Raw genomic sequence first — 21,393 nt, 5'->3', positions numbered from 1 at the left:
GTGCCTGGTACAACACAAATGCTCAATAACATAGCTAGATAAGGTAGTATTTACAGTTTTTAAACCTGCTTTTATCACTAGACTGCACATAATGAACATTTCTTGTGAATGGATATTCTTTTACAACCTCTGTTTCTTTAAAATTATTCGACTATATTCACTTGTATGGATGAGTCTAATTTTCCCTATTACTGGAAATAAATTATTTCTATTTTTTTTATTATAATAAACAACAGTGAAGCAAAACTCTTCGCTGTTTGTTGACCTTTTTAAAACAAACTCTATAGCAGTACCTTCTTTTGTTACTTTTTATAACCTGACAACATGAATCTCTGATATGTTGTAGTCTACTTAAATTTAAAAATTTGCCTTTTCGTAAGGGTGCCTCAGTGACTCAGTCAGTTGAGCATCCAACTCCAGCTCCGGCCGTGATCTCATGGTTTGTGGGTTTGAGCCCCGCATCGGACTCTCTGTTGTCAGCACAGAGCCTGCTTCAGATACTCTCTCTCTCTCTCTGACTCTTCCCTCCCTACTTGCTCTCTCTCAAAAATAAATAAACATCTATCTATTAAAAAATAAGTAAACAAAATAAAATTTTACCATTTCCCAGTAAAACAAATACCTCACATAAGTTTAATTGTTTATCCTCCTCCCATCCTTTGTGCTATTATAGTCATATATTTTGTATCATTTAAAATATTGCTCTTTTATATGCCAGTTATAAATTTGTTACATCTCAGCTCCAAATCTATCCTGCATTGCCCTGCTTGGTGATAATGGAGCTGGACCTGAAAGGAGTAATGGCTGGCTTTGCAGCAGAGGGACTGAAGGGACACTGCAACAAGGAGCGAGGGAATGGGCTTGTCTTCCAGATTTGACTGTGCTTTTCTTTTTCTTCCTATGGCAGTGCTTCCAGCAGCAAATGGGATAAAGTCCAATGGCTTCAAAATTTCACCGGCGATTAAGCAATTTCCTGCTCACCAATCCCAGCCCACTGCATATGGACCAACTCTGTCCTATGACACCCACTGAACTTTCTCATCTTCCAGTAGGCCACAGTCTTATCTCCTTTAGGGAGGTTTGAATCTCAGCCTGCTGTTGGTGGTGACAAGCAGGGGCAGGGGGTCCTCCAAGTTTATTACTTTCTTGGGTAGCCGTCCTCAGCCATCGAGGTAGAAGATTCTCCCATTGGCTATTCCTGTATTGTTTAAAGTTCTGTTAACTCCTGTTAGTACTTAACCATCTTTTACTAATTAATAATTTTTATATTAATGTAAAGTATTATATTTGTGTTCAAATTATTGTTTTGTTTACTGACCAGAACCTAATTCATATGGGGATTTAACTAATATTCATTTTTTCTTTATGTTTTTATTTAAATTCCAGTTAGTTAACATAGTGTAATATTAGTTTCTGGTGTAAAATTTAGTGATTCAACACTTCCATACAACACCTGGTGATCATCAGGACAAGTGCCCTCCTTAATCCCCATCACCCATTTAACCCATCCCTCCACCCACCTCCCCTCTGGGAACCATCAGTTTGTTCTCTGTAGCTGAGAGTCTGTTTCTTGGTTTGCTCTCTCTCGCTTTCTCTCTCTCTCTCTCTCTCTTTACTTCTATGTTTATCATTTCTGATTATTTTATTCTAAGCTGAAGTTTCATTTTCCACCCAGGGCGTGCTTCTTCATTGTGATGAAATCTGGTTAAGTATTTTGTGGAGTGCAAGTGTAGGGGGACAAAGAGTTTTATTTGTTTTAGTCTGAAAACTTCTCTATTTCACTATCATCTTCAAAGCATATTTCCAGTGGATATAGACTTTCAGATGAATAGCTGTTTTTTTCCCCCCTGTTTCAGTACTTTAAGTATTTTGATCTATTGTCTTCTAGCTGCCAAAACTGTTTGATATTCAGCTATCAATCAGTGTGTGGCTTCAGTGAATGTAAGATGACCTTTTGAATCTGGCTGCTTGTAGAATTTTTTCTTTGTATGTGATTCTTAGCAACTTGGCTATGAGTAGTTTCTTATATTTATCCTACGGGACTCACTGAGATTTTTGAATTTGTGGGTTGATTTGTTCAATTATTGTTTCAGGTTTTTGTTTGTTCGTTTGTTTTTCTATGCCATTCTCCTCATGTTCGTGGAGTCTAATTAAAGTTTGTCTGATCTTTTAGTTGAGTCCCACCCACTCTTCTCATCTATTCTGACTTTTCTTTTCCATTTATTTTTCTTCCTGTACTTCACTTTGGATATCTTCTATTGACATACTTTTGAATTCACTAATCCTGCTTACTCCTGTGTGTAGTCTTTTGTTAAATCCATTACATGAGATTACCTTCAAACTTGAACGAAGGTTCTTAGTATTTTTTTATTAAAGAATAATATACAGTGTACAATACAATGACTGTTGGCAAATGTATATGCCTTGGTATAAAAACAGATAAGATATAGCTAAGTTTCATCATATCAGAAGTTTCCTTCACATCCACTCTCAGTTTGCAAACCTCCTAAATAAGGATTCTTCTCATTTCTATAATCATAGATTAATTATCTGTTCTTGAACTTCATATGAATATGGATTCACACAGTATGTACTATTCTATGTCTTCCTGCTTTCATTCAATGCATTTTTGAGATTTACTCATATGATTACAGGTGGTAGCACTTTATGACTTCTCTTCCTCCTCTGGGGTAATATTGCACTGTATGAATATATCAGAATTTGACCATCTGTTATCTTGTAGATGGACATTTGAGTTGTTTCCATTTTATAGATAGTAAGAATAAAACTACTCAGATATTTTTGTACAAGTTTTTTTTGCTTGTGCATTTGTGTGTGTGTGTGTGTGTGTATAGTTTATCTTGGGAAAATAATTAGGAATGGAATAACTGCATCATATAGTAAGTTTATAATTAAATTTATAAGAAAATTCCAATTTTCCAAGTTGGTTGAACCATTTAATACTCCCACAGTGGCTCCACGTTTTCACCAACATTTGGTGTTGTCAGTCATATTTTTTTAACCATTCTAGGGAGTATATAATGATATCACACTGCTATTTTAATTTACATTTCCCTGATGACTAGAATATTGAACACTTACTTTATGCTTATTATTAGCTAATCATTCATCTTTCATCTTCCCTTTAGAAGTTTCTAAAGGATTTTGCCCATTTTTTTGTTGCTTATCATGAGGAATTGTTTACATAGTCTAAATACAAGGATATATATATGTGTGTGTGTGTGTGTATGTATATATATACATATATATGTATTACAAATGTTTTTTCACAATGTGAGACTTCCCTTTTTATTTTTTAATGATGTCTATTTATGGGGAGAAGTTTTAATTTTGATGAAGTCTAATTTATCCATACCTTTTTAAAAGGAATCTATATTCCTGTTTTCTCCAAATGCTTTATTGTTTTATTTTTACATTTGTGTTTATGATCTATTTAAAATTAAGATTTTTGGTATGGCATGAGGTATGGGTGAAAGTTTTTGTTTTGTTTGTTTATGTTTTCTGATATATTTATTTAGTTTTTCTGGGGCCATTTTTTAAAATTTATCTATTTCCTTGGTTCTATGATGAAAATCAGTAGAAATTCTAAACACTGTTCTGATTCATTTAAGAATATCAACATCTTTTTTTATTTCAACATTAAGCGATTATTTATTTTTCAGGTTTAAAAGGTTTCAAAATACATATGTACAAGCTAAATAAACTACGTTCAGAGAGTCCATGTAGAACAGAATATATAAACACACAAGGTCTGTTTTATAGGATTCAAAAATGATGTCATCAAATACAAAGAAAAACATTCAGGAAAGGTAATCAAATTGGACCATCTTAGCAAAAAAATGTATTAACTAAGTAAGACTAGGACAAACCGCTACACATCAGGGCAAAATTTATTTTCCATGCCTCCCAGCTGCTTGGCTTTCCTTTTCTTGTGTTGTGTTGCATACATCTGAGTCATCAGCCTGCTGTTTCTGTTTTGCATGTTCCTCTGTCTACTGCCTGGCAGTTTTGAGGAAGACTGGCTTATTATATTTAAAGTTGGAGGATATATCTGCCATGAGTGTGTCATCAGGGTGGGGTTTGGACATGAGCAGTTGAATAGAAGTGAGTCTTCTAACTCATAAATATGTATCTACTCTTAAGATTTGGCTGGTGTTGCCTTATCTAGAAAAATTCCCCAGACCCCCATATCTGGTTTCCTGCTGGCTAAAGTGATCTTTATTTGTGTCATCATATATGGAAATCCTATATTTATTCAACTTACTGGAAATCCTGTATTTATTCAACTTACTGATTTATGAAAGCTATAATTAATCATGGACCATATATTATTTATTTCTCTATCTTTTGTTCCTGGCTAAAAGAAGCTGGTCCATAGAAGGCATTATTTATGTAATTATTGGACTTAAGTTGTTTTGTTAGGTGATATTTGTAAAATATGCAACTAGGCAACCTTAGTTTTTATAAACTTAGCATAAACAAAAATAGAACTTATTCTTTAATAATGATAGCTTATAATGCTGGTTTAGGAGAAAGTTTAGATAATTACACATCTATTTTAAGTACTAAGAGCTGGGCAATACTCTTTGGGCTGAAAACATAAAGATAAGTGCAAGATAATCCATAACCTTACAAACATGTTTTTAATATGGTTACTAATTGTGTTTAAGCAACATTCTTTCACATCTCTAAACACACTGAAATGCAAGAGTAGTACTATATGTATTTGCTTCCAGTTTTCATTGGTTTCCTTGAACCTTATAAATCAGTTTTAACTATTTTTATGATGCCATATATATATGTATGTGTATATATATGCATATATATGTGAATATATAGCATTAATCCATTAAAGGCTTCCTATGATCTGTTTTTTTTTTTTTTTTACTCTTTTTCTATTTTTAGGATATCAACTTGACCCTTTCACTTCTATCCCCATTCTTGTGGTAACATTCTCCCTTTTTAATTCTTCTGAATGAACTTCATCTAAATTACCCTTTCATTGACTAATTCTTCAGTTATATCAATTTGAGCTATATATCGAGTTTTCTATTTTTGTGATATTTTCAAACTCAGAATCCCTAGTTGTTATATCTTACTATTTTTGTTCCCTTTTCAGGTTTATAATCTGCTTCTATTCCGGGTTTTTCTACCTTTTATTCCCTACATCTCCACTTCTCTACCCTCCCCCACCCATATACAGCCCTAACCTTCATCCTTTGCCCCTACAGATCCACCAGCCCCTCTATGACTTTTATTGGGTGACAGATCTATTAATCTCTGTTTCTGGTACATCTTTATCTAAAAGGAGCCAGAGGACCATACTCTTTCACCATCTTCTCAGAAACTACAACTTGGACTATTCCAGTCCCTCACAGGATAAGTGATGGAGGCATAGAAATTAACACTTTAAATTATTCCCACCACCGTTGCATCTCAGAAGTTAAGTAGTGTGCCAAAATTAAATGAGCAACTTTTTTTTCCCCTAGAGCAACTTTTTTTTCCCCTAGAGCTCTTCGAACACAGATAATAGAATATATATTTTTCCTTGTATTTCCCTGTATCAGGATTTTGCTCAGAGTAGAGGATCCATAACTGTTGTTAAGTCATCTGTGAGTAAATTTCCATATAATAATGTTACTAAATTTGAAATACTTATGATCAAATGGATTTGAGTAGGTAGGAAACCAAAACAAAATACAGTACACTTTTTTCAGCATTAATTCCAGAATAACTGAAGTAATTGAAAATGGGTTAATAAACCATCACCCTGTGACTATCTGCACTGTACATCCTTTATTCTCAACTATAGTGCACAGCCAAGAATTCAATATGTACACCACACTACAAAAACTGATGTTTTAATGGTTTCTTAAATATTGTTTTTGTACTTATTAATCTGACATGATTCTGCAAATCTTTGTAAGTTAATATCAAAGAAGGAAGAAGTACAAGATGTGAAGATTTCTATAAATTTGGTCAACCCTTTTAAAAAGAAACACAATATGATAGTGATTTTATTTGGTTTTCTCCAATTCTATATGGTTAAAAAAGGAGGGGGGAATTCAATGAGAAGAGATCGCATTCATCCATCCATTTAAAATCAGTGCTTTATTTCCACGGGCTAAAAGAGTTACAGTTGCACTGTTCATTACTTTGGAAGTGTCACATTTCCTAGTATGACAAGATATATTATGGAATGGGGGTTTTACAGATGTGGAGAAATCACTTTCCAAGTTTTTTATTTGACTTTCTCCCCTTATGCTTCTTTGTACTTTAGCGGCCAACCTTGGGATAATGGGATTACTTTATGCCTTCCACATCAGGCTCTGGATGAGTGCACAGAGGCCAGTGGCAAGAGAAATAAGATGGCTGTAAAAATGCAAACACTGGAAGTTAAAAAAGGTGCACCCAATAACTTGCCCTTAAATTTAAAGGGAACTAAATGAGGAACTTCTGGACAATTTATCTTGCTGTTTACTGATAACAAGTCACTTTGTTTTTATGTGCTCAGTCTAGTATTCCATAATTTATTTGAAAGAAGATGAGAAATAATGTAGATAAATGATGAAGTGTCAGGGTCTGACGCTCTTAAATGAAGCTATTATGGTCAAAGAGAAAACGTAAAACCTGCGGCTCATTATGAGAGTGTTCTACTTGTCAGTTAAGTGAAAAGGCCTGGAATGATTTCCAGTTTATTTGTCATTGCAGTTATTAAAGCTGTCTTTTTGGTGCCATGAAAATGAATTGAAGACTTTATTCGAAGTAAATTTGTACTAAAGCTTTCAGATGTATCTTATGTGAGCTCAGTGAGGCAGGGAAGCAGCTTAAAAGCTGAAATATTACAAGGAGACAACTACCAAAGTCTTTGAAACATACCAGGATATATAAATGGCAATAAATAAAGTGTTTTCTTGACTAAGGAACAAACTTTTTGATTGATACAATAGAATAAGGTTGGTAATGGGATATAGTACTTGCTAATTGTTGGGATATATTTTATTCCAATGAGGAACAAATTGCCTACATTTTTGTGTAACATTTCTATCAGAGTATCTTTCCTATGAGTGATTTCCAAGAAGAGTAAAAGAATGTATCATTTTAAATAATACCTACTTATAAAAATGTAATGAGAATTAATGGAGCAGATCTATCAAAGAAACAGAAAGGTTTAGTTCTTGCATAACAGTAACTGCTTGGCTATAACAACAACCTCTTATAAAGCTTACAAGGTAAGAAGTTCAGAAAACCTGAGTTGCATAATCTCTTTTCCTCATTGAATTATTGGACTGCAAAAGGCTGCATCTTAGTAGAAGGAATGAATATATTATTGACATTTTTATCTCACATGGTTGTTCTTAAAATACTTTACATCCTTGCTGATGTGTGAGAATAACTTACATTTTATCTCATGTTGGAAGGTCAAAGCAGATGGACTATTGATATGGATGAGGTAGAATTTTTTTTTCTTAAGCACTGAAAAAAAATAACCTTTTTTGTTTTTGATCAAGAAGGAGCCTTTTGGTGTTTCCTTGTACTAGTTTGGCAGTTAAAAATACTTTTTGCATAGTTTAGCTGTGCCACTTTGATGAGTGGCAATTAATAGATACAGATAAAGGACAATTGAAAGACTTTCTCTACATCAGTTTCCACCCCATTGCATGAAATAAGTAGACTCACTAAACTGAATGTTTTATTCCAAGCCTAAGAAATCTCCCAGTCATGTCTTTGAACTCTTTATTGTGGATATTACAAATGTTTGACACATCTTCAGGGTCAGTTTAAAAACAAAATGGATTCTACATCCCCCTCAGAGGTAATCCCTCGCAGAGGTAATCGTTCAGTGTTTCCGTCAGATTTTATAGCCATTTTCAGTGATATTGTCAAAGTAAAAGATCTAGCAGTCTCTTTATTATATGCCTTATTTTCAGGCACTTAAATGTGCAACAAAACCTTCCTTTGAAATAGAATTCAGTTTTATATTTGGGACATTTCAAATATTTCTGTAACTTTTATATGCTAATAACTACAAGTCCCAATGATTTAAAAATAAATGCTTCATAAACTCATAGTTGTGATGTGACAGTGGAAAAAGCTACATCATAGTAATTGCCAGTTAAAGGTGTAGAGTTTTGATTAGATTCAGACTGATTCAGATTCAGACTGTGTTTAAATGCCCAGTAAGACTTGTAAACAAACAAAATTGTTGAATTCTTTGGATAAGCTATTATTTGGGGGGATTTTTTTTATGAAATTTATTGTCAAATTGGTTTCCATACAACACCCAGTGCTCATCTCAAAAGATGCCCTCTTCAATGCCCATCACCTACCCTCCCCTCCCTCCCACACCTCATCAACCCTCAGTTTAGTGGGGAATTTTTTTTATAATTAACGTATTAATGTTTGTGCGTATAGAGCCACCTTTTGTGTGTAGGTACACTCTTATGTAGGTATAGAAGGTCCCTATGTTTTTGAAGATACTCAAGTTTTTATTTTGGGTTGCTTAATTTACTTTGGCTGGTCAATCAAATATATTTTACCCCCATGTTACTTATTCAAGAAACAGATATCAAACACTAAATTAGTTGAATTATAAAGTTAGCAGTTTCTCTTTTTCTTGAGATCATGGAATATAGGAGGTAGAATCATATAATAAGATATATAATTTATATATTTATATATAATTTATATAAGTTATAGACTATATAATTTGAAATGGATTCAGAGATATCTAATTCAGCCTAGCTTCATAGGTAAGCAAAGCTTCAGGGGACGATTCCTGGCTTTGAATATTGAAGAGACAGAAAAGTTGACCCACTAGGACTAGGCAAAAAGTATCTTATGTTCATGGTTATATGACCAACAGTCCAGCTAGCTGATTTCTTACCTGCCATGATACTAGGCTAGATTTCTTTGGTTAAAAAACCACTGGGATTTTCCTTCTCTGAAGAATACCTAGAGTCAATGTGACGGTCACTGTGTCCCTTTTAACCATAGGGAGTTCAAGATCTATTAGGTTAGCTACTGGGGACTAGATACAGTTAACTTTACTATAAATTTTTATAGATTAAAATCATATTCTCCCATTTTATTTTTATAAATATGTACTCATAGTGTCTGCACAGAGGTTTAATCAACATGTGTTTATTAAATATTAACATTGGAAAACAATAAGAAATTTGGGAATATACATAATCTTTTCCTACATAAATTTATAATCAACAAACTTCTAAATGAAAGAATATCATTTTTTAAATGTTTCAGTTGTTTGTCTTAAATTTCCAATTTTCCACTTTTCTCTAAAAGCATGGGAAGTAATTTTTAAATTAAAATACTGTAATCTTTTGGTATTGTAGTTCTTATTAAGGATTCAGATTTTCAGATTAGATTCTGTATTCTAATATACTGATAAAAGATATTAATTAATAAATGTTTATTGATTGTATTTAATTATCATTTTCAAGAAGGTAAATTTTACATGAACAATTTTTCCAAGATTCTATTTAACCCATTATAATGACTGAGCCAGCAAGTTTAAATCAGTTCAAAGGTCATTTGATGACATAGTATAGAGGCAATTTTAAAGAGAAATATTAGGATAAGATTCTTGGGTTAGGTATAAGGCTGTTTTTTTTTAAGGCAATAAATTAAAACTTTTGGGGTTATCTCTTCCATTGAACAAAAATTATTTGTGTCCCTTCCTGACAAAAATGTATAAATTAACTTCTATTCCTACAAATGGATAAGCAAATACAAAATCAAGCAACAAAAGAATACTCAGTTATCTATCAGTTGTTTCCAAACTTCATGCCATTTTTCTGATAGTTATATGTAATCATTGTGATCTTTTTTTCTTCAAAACTATTACCCTAAAATAAAGTTACTACAATAACATGCCACTGTGGCTTAATTAGACTGTGTAGCATTTCCATAGTGTCCCAAAGTAGATAGTGTTGCTGGCTTTCATATTAGAACAGCTACTTAAAAATATTGGTTTGATCAGCATCTTTTTTTTTAACGTTTATTCATTTTTTTGAGAGGCAGAGAGAGACAGAGCCTGAGTGGGGGAGGAACAGAAACAGAGGGAGACACAGAATCTGAAGCAGGCTCCAGGCTCTGAGCCGAGAGCACAGAACCCGACGCGGGGCTCAAACTCACAAACCACAAGATCATGATCTGAGCCGAAGTTGGATGCTCAACTGACTGAGCCACCCAGGTGCCCTGGTTTGATCAGCATCTTATTTGACATTTGAATATTTTTCTAATACATTTTCTGAAAATGGCCTGATAAATCTAGTTACATTAATCCCATTAAAGGGGAAGTTAAAACTTAAATCTTAGTGATGCTTATCTTAAAGAGATGTATGAATAAAGGATCAAGGAATTCCTTCATAATAAGTGAATAACCACATGCTTGTTGCATATTGAATTCTGTACCCACAAAATTCATATGTCAAAGCCTTAACCCCTAATATGACTATATTTTGAGATAAAGTCTTTAAATATATCATTAAAGCAAATTAAGTCATATGTATGGAGCTCTAATCTGAAAGGACCAGTGTCCTTTTAAGACAAAGAGACATCAGATATGTGTGTGCGCAGAAGAATGATCATGTGTGGACACAGTGAGAAGGCAGCCAGCTATAAGCCAAGGGGAGAGGCTTCAGAGAAACCAACCCTGCCTGCATCTTGATTTTGAAATTCCAGCCTCGAGAATTGTGAGAAAATACATTTTTCATCCATCTAGTCTTTAGTATTTTGTTATGGCATCCCCAGCCAACTGATATGCTTTTATTCACTAGAATTTCTATGCAGTATTAAATATAACCTATGCAGTAAAAATATAAATGTTCTATGGGTACTAAAGGTAGCATTTTATAAACTTATATAAATTCAAATCCAGTTGGTCATAATCACTTCAATGTGCAGATAGGTTAGAAGAAACTGGAAAAAATAACCAAAGAAAACTATGTATATAATAGCACCAAAATATTTACTGTAAACTGCCTTAAACTCTTATTCATTTGCCCTTACCAGAATGTCTCTTCTATTTTTTTTAAGTCAATTCATCCTCCTTTCTCACTTCTTAATATGCATTTTCTCCATTCCCTAAACTGAAGCAAGAATAAATTTCTTGTTCATTTCAATTACTTCTCAGAGAAAATACCACTAGTTTTGAAGAGTCTGACTCCATTGGACAGCTGGTCCTGTTTCTAAATCCCAGTTTGCATTGCTTCTGGCTAGATCTACTCACCAGAAGGTGTTGAATCAAAAGGACAACTTGAGTCACAGTTGTGTCTTACTAAGGCTTTGTTCAGCGATATCTGTTTGTATTTCTACATCAAGCTTAGAAATAGACGAAAGGTGACAAGCATGCAACAACCACTCTCTAGTCTTCAATACTGTTGAGCAATCCAGATCCTGGCTTTTGGTCAGTGATATATTATTTTTTATTTATGGATGGTAGACTAATGTTGAGGAAAAGAACATAAGGAAATATGACAAAAAAAGGTATGCATTTTATCCTATTAATACTTCCAGAAAAAATATTTAAAAATTCTGATTGAATTCCTAATATTTCTGACATGCTACCTGGTAACTGGAGACCCTGGTATTTCCCCTTGTCTTTACTTTCCTTCTCTGTATTCTTTCTTACTTCCCTTTCTAATTTCCCATATGCCACTTCCTTAAAAAAAAAAAAAAAAAGACCATTTAGGTTCCTCCCACTCATTGGCAGTTTATGATATCAAAGCTCTTCCGGCAGCTTTTCCGTATGATAAAAACATAAAACCTGGTTGTGAAAATCTTGTATAGAAGCAGTGTAAACTGTTTTTTTCTGGCCCAAAAAAGGAGAGTCAGCCACCACAATAGCTAACGTTTGTTATGTGAAATAAAATATGGGCAATATGTTTGTTCACTTAGCCTGTTTCTTGGAGCCTCACCTCTACTTCTAAATCATCCAGAGTAAGCCGCATGCAAATTCAATTATCTATTCCAATAGATGGGAATAGCAATTTTTGGGGGTATGTTTATCTTTCCTTTGAATAGATAAAATCAACTTTCAATCTTAATTATACTGATCTTATTGAGGTGGTGAGAATATCGTTTTCATGGCCCCATATGTTGAATTCATATAGTGAGCCAAGGGGAATTCAAATGACTTCTTCAAGATCACCCAAGAGCCTTTGGAGGAGTCTTACTCCCAGAACAATGATTTTTCCATTTTGCCACATGGCTGTAGAAAACCCATACCTGATCTCAAGTACATTTTTCTAAATAAAGGGTAATCAACAGTCAGACACGTGGTAAACATATTAGGCTGCTGCTGTTACTCTGGTGTGCTATTATTTGGGGCCTATGAATAGGAAATGTAAAGTAATCTCACAAGGAATTTTATTCTAATGTTTTTTCAAAGAATAAAAGCTTTTCTTTGAAAGGAGTTAGGATGACAAAAACCTAAGATTATTAGAAACCTGGTAGTAGATCTTTCCTTGGCAAGATTAGGGTGAGTTATTACTAGTAAGTCGTAAGCAGGGTTCATTCATTTTCCTTTCGTAAGATGAACTTCAAAGGAAAAGTTGCCAAAGGCTTTGTGGCAGATCATTCAGTCACAATGCAATGGATTAAAGAAATACAGTACCTTTCTAGTCTTTCCATCTAGTATCCTACAACTAGTCTCTCTACCTGGACTAAACGTCAGATGTTTTGATTGTTAAAATTCTAATGTAGCCACATGTTGGTGGAGAAATTTAAAGCTTCTTATTTTTCATCACTGTGCTATGCTGCTTTCCAAGAAACTACTAGGCATTAAAATGTCACTTCTATTCATAATATCAAAATTCTTAATATATTATTCAATTTATACATAGCCATGTCGAATATTTTCTTCCCTGGAGTGATCACCTTATTCACTGTGTGTGAAACCTGTCTTTTTATTTCTAAATACCAATTTTAGTAACATTATTTAAGAAACCAGAATAATAAAGGTTCAAGAAATAGACTCACAGATAAATGGTTTCTACTCTTTCTGGCTTCCTTACGAATAAAGTATTTTTCTACCGTATAGAGTCTATGTGCTTCTTACAAAAAGAAATTGTCTCTCTCATGACAGATGTTCTCCCTTAAAGTACTTTTGTTAACCAAATCCCAAAGGTATCATTTGACCTCCTTATGATGGTACTATTTTTTCCCATACTAATGGGATAGTGTAGTCTTAATTTTCTAAGATAGGGGACATTGACTTTTCATAAACAAAATATGTTTCATTATCTATCATTGAAAATGAAATGAATTTAGGGATGATAAAATCACTTCCTAAAGACAGCTTTATTTTGATGTTGGTGTGAGAAGTCTAGCAGGGAAAAGAAAACTTGCATACCTACTGGAAACTTAAGATGGACAGAAGAATGAAGCAAACATATATGGGATTCTTCAAATATATTTTAATAGACTGATTATTTTTATTAAATTCTTGTAATAAAACTTGATGCACCTCATACTCAAAGATGTTTTCCATATTTTATTCACATGATTTTGGTCCTAGTTTGTTTATAGATAGCAAAATGGGTGTGTTTGTTCATTTATAGAAAGGAATTTGATAAATTATTATTATTTTTCTCTTAAAATTTGTTGTAAAGGCCATATATTTTCTTTATTTTGGAGCCAAGATTCTAACTTCAGGGTTTTTTTTTTTTTATGCTGATTCCAGTGAATGTATTGCTATATGTATTTGTTAAGTTTGTTAGAATACTAAGTAACTGGATACACAACTAGAAACCACAAAAAAACCCAACTGTAGCCAACTTGTAGAATCAAGAAGAAGGTGAAAAACCAAGAATCCAGATCGGGGAACCTCAGCTAGAAACTTCCACAGATATTCTGTTTAAAATTTTGTAGTAAAATTGACACCGTTTTAAAGAATTTGAGAAGGGCGCCTGGGTGGCTCGGTTAAGTGAATGACTTCAGCTCAGGTCATGATCTCACGGTTTGTGGGTTCGAGCCCCATGTCAGGCTCTGTGCTGACAGCTCAGAGCCTGGAGCCTGCTTCAGATTCTGTGTCTCCCTTTCTCTCTCTGACCCTCCCTTGCTCACACTCTGTCTCTCTTTCTCTCACTCTCTCTCTCAAAAAAAATAAACATTAAAAAAAAGTTTAAATATTTTTAGAAACTTGGCCCCTTAGTTACAAATGTCCAATTTCTAATGACACAGAGATTAGCATGGCCCCTGCACAAGGATGAGCTACCAACTCACGGAATGTTCCATATTTTTCTGAGGTGACAGGCTTTCTACTGTTACCTGTAAGCAGAGGAACTCTGAGATCATGAGAAGAAGCAGAAAAATACAAATGAGAAGGAGGAACCCAGGTAGCTTTGTGGCTTCATGTCCAACCCTCTTGCCCTTACTTAGCCTGTGTCACACCATGCTAGCGTGTCCTCCTGTAGTACTCACATGTGCCACCACTGTGACATCCCCTTTCCCTGAATTTCAGTGCTTACTTCTCAGCCTCTTTCCTTCTGAGTCACTCCTGGGAGTGAGGGGGTTCTTCCCAGTGTTTTGTAATACTGTGAGGCTCACCCCCAAAGTACTAAAAGTAGCTTTGTAATAAACACACAAGACATACAAATTTCCAATTTCTGAGGGGTAAAATCTGATTTTTTTTGCGTGACTATGGTGCCTACTTAAGCATGAGAGACAAGTTTCTGCCTTACAGTTACATTTATGTGCCAGTGAGGACAGGATCGCTTTTAATAACAGAAATTTCCAGAGAAGGGAGTTGATCAGTGTAAGCTTAGAAGCCCTTCCAAATGCTGGATAAATCAAATCCAAACAAGCACATTAAGGATTATGGTGGATATTAAGAAGTATGAGATCATATGAGTATGAGACCCTGTCTTTGAAGATATTATAATCTAATTTATTATGGCAGCATAATAATAAGACTGATGGAAAATAAGAACAAATTATTTCAATAATCATTTAATAAAATAATAAATACCCCAAAGTGGAGCATACTTTATTGCTCTATAAATTGTGCAGAGAGCAAGAGGGAACAGGTCAGAAAGATTACTTGAAAGTACAATGGCTAACGGAAGTTGTGTAATTGTCAAAGGATATACATTGTTCCTTTAAAGCTGAGGCCTCAAAAAGGCAGAAATTTGTTCAGAAAGCATTTTATTTATTGATTTGCTTCATTGTGTTTTTAACTGAAGTACAGTTGACAACATGTGTCAGGTGTACAACATAGTGATTCTACAATTATATACATTGCTAAATGTTCACCGTAGTAAGTGTAGTTACCATCTGTCACCATATAAAGTTGTTATGGTATTATTGACTGTATCCCCTATGCTGTTCTTTTTATCCCTGTGACTTATTTATTTTATAATGGGAATTTTGTCCCTCTTAATCTTCTTCACCTATTTCACCAATCTCACCACCTCCCTCCTCTCTGTCAATCTCTACTTTGTTCTCTATATTTATGAGTCTGTTTTTCTTTTCTGTTGCTGTTTATTTTGTTTGATACCACATATAAGTGAAGTCATATGGCATTTGTCTTTCTCTGTCTGACTTATTTCACTTATCACAATACCCTCTATGTTGCAAAATGGCAAGATTTCATTCTTTTTTATGGCTGAATAATAGTCCATGGTGTATATATACTATATTTTATTTATTCTTCTATCAATGGTTACTTCTACATCATGGCGATTGTAAATATCACTGTGATATGCATAGAGATGCATATATCTTTTCAAATTAGCATTTTTTTTTCGTTAGGTAAATACCCAGAAATGGAATTACTGGAACAGACAGTAATTCTATTTTTAGTTTTTTGAGGAAACTCCCTAGTATTTTCCAATTTATATTTCCACCAGCAGTGCACTAAAAGTTCTCTTTTCTCTACATCCTTGGTAATACTTGCTATTTCTTGTCTTTTTGATACTAGTCATTCTGACTTGTGTGAGGTAGTATTTCTTGTGGTTTTGATTTGCATTTTAGGTGGAAGACATGCACTGGTGGAATATGTACTATTCCTTTTCTTTCATAAAAACAATAAAAATTTGTGTGGAAGTTACCAGGCAGGGAGACTTTATATGATAACCCATTTATGAATAGCTTCTTTTGGGGGGGAATATTTTTTCCTCTACCTCTCTTGGTTCTTTGGCTAATCTAATAATCACATTAACATAGGACAGACTAATAGGATAAAAACAAATTTAATTACATTCTTTTGGGGCCCCACAAAGAAAATGAGACCCAAAGGCATGTTGGGCATTTGAGGTTTATATGCCATTCTGAGCTAAAATATGGGATAGAGGCCTGGGGCTTCAAAGAGGAGGAAGGTAATTCAAAGGATGATAGAAGGAACAGATATTTGGTAAGTAGAGTTTGCCATACCATAAATATAGGTCCTTCAGAGCTGTCTCTCTGAGCAAGGCTTCCTGTCTAAATTCCTTTAAATACTCAAGGAAAGGGTAAAAGTTTTTCTTGCATCAACTGGGTCTTGACTGCCTTCAACTCAAACAATTCCCAAGCCAGAGTGGCATATTTTGGGGTCATATAGTCTTGCTGCTCTTCACCTTAATGATTTTATTGTAGATGATCTTCCAGGTTGGGTAAAGCTGCATCTGTGTGTTTGATTTATAAAACTATGGTATTAAAAAAATAGGTGCAGGAAAATTGTCTTACTGCGTTAGATTTTTGTAATAAAAGTCTCCTTAGTTTTATTTATAAAGTATTTCTTCATTGGACATTAAAAATAAAATGGAATTGGATACTGATGATAAGAATTTGATCATTTAGAAAAACACTGGCTTTGTTTTTGTAATTATGTTTATTTTGTTATAGAGGTATTTTCTCTCAACTTTTGTCACTTTGCCATGTAGGTATTATATATGTAGATACTTTATTTCAAGTAAATGAAGACCTCTATTTATTTGAAATAAAGTACCTACTTGATTTCTTTGTGTATTTGTGTGTATTTTTCTGTGTAATAAGGATTTCTTCATATTGGGTTGATGTTACCTCATACATGCTTTTCCCCTGTAATATTTACTTACAAATAAAGTGACGATAGAGATAGGTAACATTTTTTCAGGCAATGCACTCATGTTTACACAAGGACCAAAAATTCTGTACCGATAAAACAACTTTGTATTTGCATTGTGCTGAGCTGGAACCCACAAATAATAGAGCCTCCATAGTTACAGAATTACATATATGTGTAGAAACTTATTACCAATTGAAAAAAAATATCGTGTGCCCTCTGACAAAAAGTTTTAACGACTACTCTGAAAAGTACCTTAATTGGCTCAAATCAACTATGAATGTTAAAAATATTGATACATCTTAACAGCAAACAAAAAGATAACACGTTAGTAAAATATTTTAAAAATATGCATTTGATTCTAAAAGAAAACAGCATGTTTTAACATTTTAAGAAGTGTACTACTAAAAAGGTTATAAAAACTACTTTTTTTAAAATAAAACAAAGCCTATTGACTTTCCAAAGAAGTATTTTATAACATGTTTACTTTTTTTTTTTTTTTTTTGGAATTTTTGGTATGAGACAGGAATCCTGATGGGCAACAAATGTTGTGGAGTGGGCATATTTCTAAGTCTAATGTAGTATACTTAGGAAATAGTCAAGACAACCCATGGTGGGCAGCATCCTATGGTAGCAGTCGAGAGGTGTTGCATAGATTTTTTCAGTCGGGTAGACAAACACCTTGACATGTTATCTCTCCTTTCTAACAAAATCCTTCATTCTACCTACCATTTGGCCATTTAAATAATTTAGAAATAAATATTATCTACTGTAACTGAATATGTTCTTTCATAGGTATAAACTGTTCTCTTGGGGAAAAATATTTCAAAATTTTTTTTTTTTTTATTTTGGTAGAGCAAGCAGGTGACAAGGTTCTGCTTCATCCCCTGAAAAACGCGCTCTAATGCCGTACTTGAAGGCAATTACAACGTTTCATCAGCCTTATCACTGAGACATTCTCTGTGAACTCAAATCTATAGTCCCTTTACTGCAGTGAGTCATCAAATACTTAAACTATTACATTACTGCTTGAATTTTTCCCCCTGAATAAATTACTTAATGTTCTTTGTCATTCTTCAAAAGCAATTTAGGCCCTGAGCACAACTCTAAACTAGGTAAGGTTTACCCTAGGCCTGTCAGCCTTCTGATTCCACATCCCGTCCTCTACTTCTGGACACCTCTTTCTGCCTGAGATCACATCAGTGTCCTCCTGGCACTCTCTATGGAGATTGTTGTCAAGGAAGGATAGAAATCTCTTCCTCAGGACAGTAAACGACTGTTAGCAATTTTAAATGTTTTTTTTCCTTGCAATCATTATATATCCGGTATAACAGAGATCAAAACCTTGAGTTTAAACTTGGATCTTAATACTTTAGTGTATAATGTAATCAGGCATTTCTTCAGCAGGGGGAAAATAGACACAATTTCCACAAAATTTTAGAGAAAGACTATCTGGAAAAGCCGTCTATGGAATACATGATAGAACCATACAATGAAATGTATTTCATGTTAGGGTATAATTTTTGATATCAGTGAGAAGGATTTTTTGGGGGTTTAGAATTTTCTCTTCACCCATATACATAAGGCCAGCCTGATTTAAAGCATACTCTTTTCTAAATATCCAATATATACATTTAAATCTTAAAACTCTTTTTTATTTACCTATACTCTGTCATTATGTGCAGTACTCCAAGATGCTTAGCACATTCTTAGAAGGTGCTAACTGATCCAAATTAGAATGCTGTAATTTTAGGGATACCTGACATGTTGTGATCTCGTTGTGGTTCATGAGTTCAAGCCCCGCATCAGGCTTTGCATGGATGGTGGGAGCCTGCTTGGGATTCTCTGTCTCCCTCTCTCTCTGTGCCCCTCCCCCACTTGTGTGTGCTCTCTCTCTCTCAAACTTTAAATAAAATAAACAAAAACAAATTACCTTTCAGCTTCAAGGCACTGTGTCCTTTTTAAGTACAAAATAATGAAATGTGTTGCATTTATTCTGAAAATCATGTAAATTTCATTTTTTAAAAAGATTTTTGGGGCGCCTGGGTGGCTCAGTCCGTTGAGCATCCGGCTTCGGCTCGGGTCATGATCTCACGGTTGGTGAGTTCGAGCCCCATGTCGGGCCCTGTGCTAACAGCTCAGAGCCTGGAGCCTGCTGTGGATTCTGTGTCTCTCTCTCTGCCCCTCCCCTGCTCATGCTCTTCCCTATCTCTCCAAAGTAAATAAACATTAAAAAAAAATTAAAAAAAAAAGATTTTAAGCAGCAAAATTTAAATTTATCCATATATATGTCTAGTTGCATAGCATACATTACCAATCTTTGTGAAGTTCTATGTTGAAAAGAATATGCTCTCTTTATTACCAACTATGAATTACATAAAAGTTTTAAATCAGTGAATAAAACTGAAGGTCCAGTGTTTGCTAGCAATGAATTTTCACTTCTTAGTCACTTTGTATCAGGAATGACTTCAGTATATTTACTAGCATGTCAACAGTAAGATTTTCCTAAGATGTTTCTATGTATAATTAATAAAACAATCAGTAAAAACTATTCTCCAGGGAACTCACAGTCCTAAAGTTATACATGAATTAAAGATAAAATCTGTGATATTGTACTACTTTTTTCCAGTCTCATCTATCTATAATTCAGATTGCCTAACTAAACTTAAATACAAATATGAGAGTGAGAGTATTTGCAAAGTACTAAGCTGACAAATACAGAGTGCTGGCTATTATTTCTGTTTGGAAGTCAGAGATTTGAGCTATTCATTTTGTAGTCTGACAGTCATCACTACAATTCCTTGAATTCCCAAAGCTTTTCATACAGCTTCCTCAAGGACGGCTATCATGTCTTAGCTACTGCAATGACAGATGGGATATAATGTGTCATGTGATGGATAACTCTGGAGCCATAGTACTTAATCCTTCTAATACTAATAGCTGCATTATCATAGAGATTTATGGGAATGTCAGTTTCAAGTTCCCAGTTCCATTCATGGGTTTTTAAAACTTCAGCTGCAAAAAACATGCATCCATCCCATTAATTCTAATTATCATGGTTCATCTTCTCAGCAGTTTTGCACTCCGGAACCTTTCAGTGCAAATTAACGTACCAAAAAAGTGTATTAATTAATATTTGTAGCTTTTAATTTCTGCAAGAGTGTTGTCTGGAAGCAGCTGGCAGTACAGGGCCGCTGCTATTGAATCTTTGCCAAACAAGTGCAGATGTAATTTTGTTATCTCTTGCTTAGTCATTTACGCAAATTAATTTGAACAATTAGCCTTTTACTGGTCCTTCATGAATCATGCAAAAGGGATCTGCCAAAAATTGCTAGTTGACAGAAAAGAATTGGTTAATGCTGTGCATTTTCTAGGAAGGTAATGCAGAGTGAAGCTCAACACTATTTTAGACTGTAGACAATTGCTTAAATATTCTATTGTAAGATTTACTTAGCACTGTAAAACTTGAGAATCCCCTTAATGAAGAGTAAACCTGCATACTAGTGAAGGTTTATTTGATAAGACTCAAATTTTTCATGAAATACCCAACTTGAATATGTCTTAATCAAGTATAGAGGCAAAACGAGAAGTAAGGTTTTCTTATGAAATGGAAATTAATTAACCAGTTTTTACTACTTTTCAGGTCACAGATGCTCACTTCCATTTACTCAGTGTTTGTGTATATCTTTGTGTAATTATTTGTTTATTATATACGTAGATTTAAAACACATGTGTAGCCTCTTTTGGTGGCTTCTAATAATCTAACTTTCTAAGAAGTTAGAGATGAAGAGTAATTTAAAATAGTTAACTATGTAGTTATTAGATTTTAAGGTCTGGGTGAAAAAAAAAAAGACTTTATGTGAAGGATACATAATTAAATCACCTCTGAATGAGTAGAGATCTGTTTTGTGGTCTTCATACGAAGTTACCAGTATCTTAAAGGAAAAAATAAAATCAGAAAATAACAATTGTAAAATTTGTAATTCTTTTCCTTAGAAGTGGTCCAGACTACCTGTGATCTTATGTTTTTAGTTTAATTTTAATCTACTTTTTTGTTGGTATTTTTAATAACTGGAACTAAGGATTTTTCATCTAATATTAAATGCAGGTGGTTGTACACTGTTACAATGTCAAATAAAAGCTCACCTAAAGTTAAATCCTTCTTTACTTTGTATAGCATTAGCTTAGAAAGGGCACAGAAAATATTTCATGTTATGTACTCAGGTATATGGAAATTATGCATGTATGTATTTTAAATACATGTATGTATGTTCACATGGACAACATATTTATATTTGGTTAAAATATGTCATTCCATCTCCTTA

General features: G+C 33.9%; 1 long non-coding RNA gene and 1 other non-coding gene across 2 annotated transcripts in view; both read left to right on the top strand.

Moving 5' to 3' along the window:
- LOC122241328 overlaps positions 1–21,393 on the top strand; it is a 308,631-nt gene that overhangs the window by 244,403 nt on the left and 42,835 nt on the right. The window lies entirely within an intron of this gene.
- Positions 14,184–14,289, top strand: LOC122241693. The gene has a single exon (XR_006221927.1). It is a non-coding gene; the product is annotated as a U6 spliceosomal RNA (small nuclear RNA).

Source organism: Panthera tigris, chromosome C1, assembly GCF_018350195.1.
Source record: "Panthera tigris isolate Pti1 chromosome C1, P.tigris_Pti1_mat1.1, whole genome shotgun sequence".
Taxonomy (NCBI): Eukaryota; Metazoa; Chordata; class Mammalia; order Carnivora; family Felidae; genus Panthera; species Panthera tigris.
The sequence above is the reverse complement of the archived record's forward strand: the minus strand, read 5'-3'. Positions and strand labels throughout refer to the sequence as shown.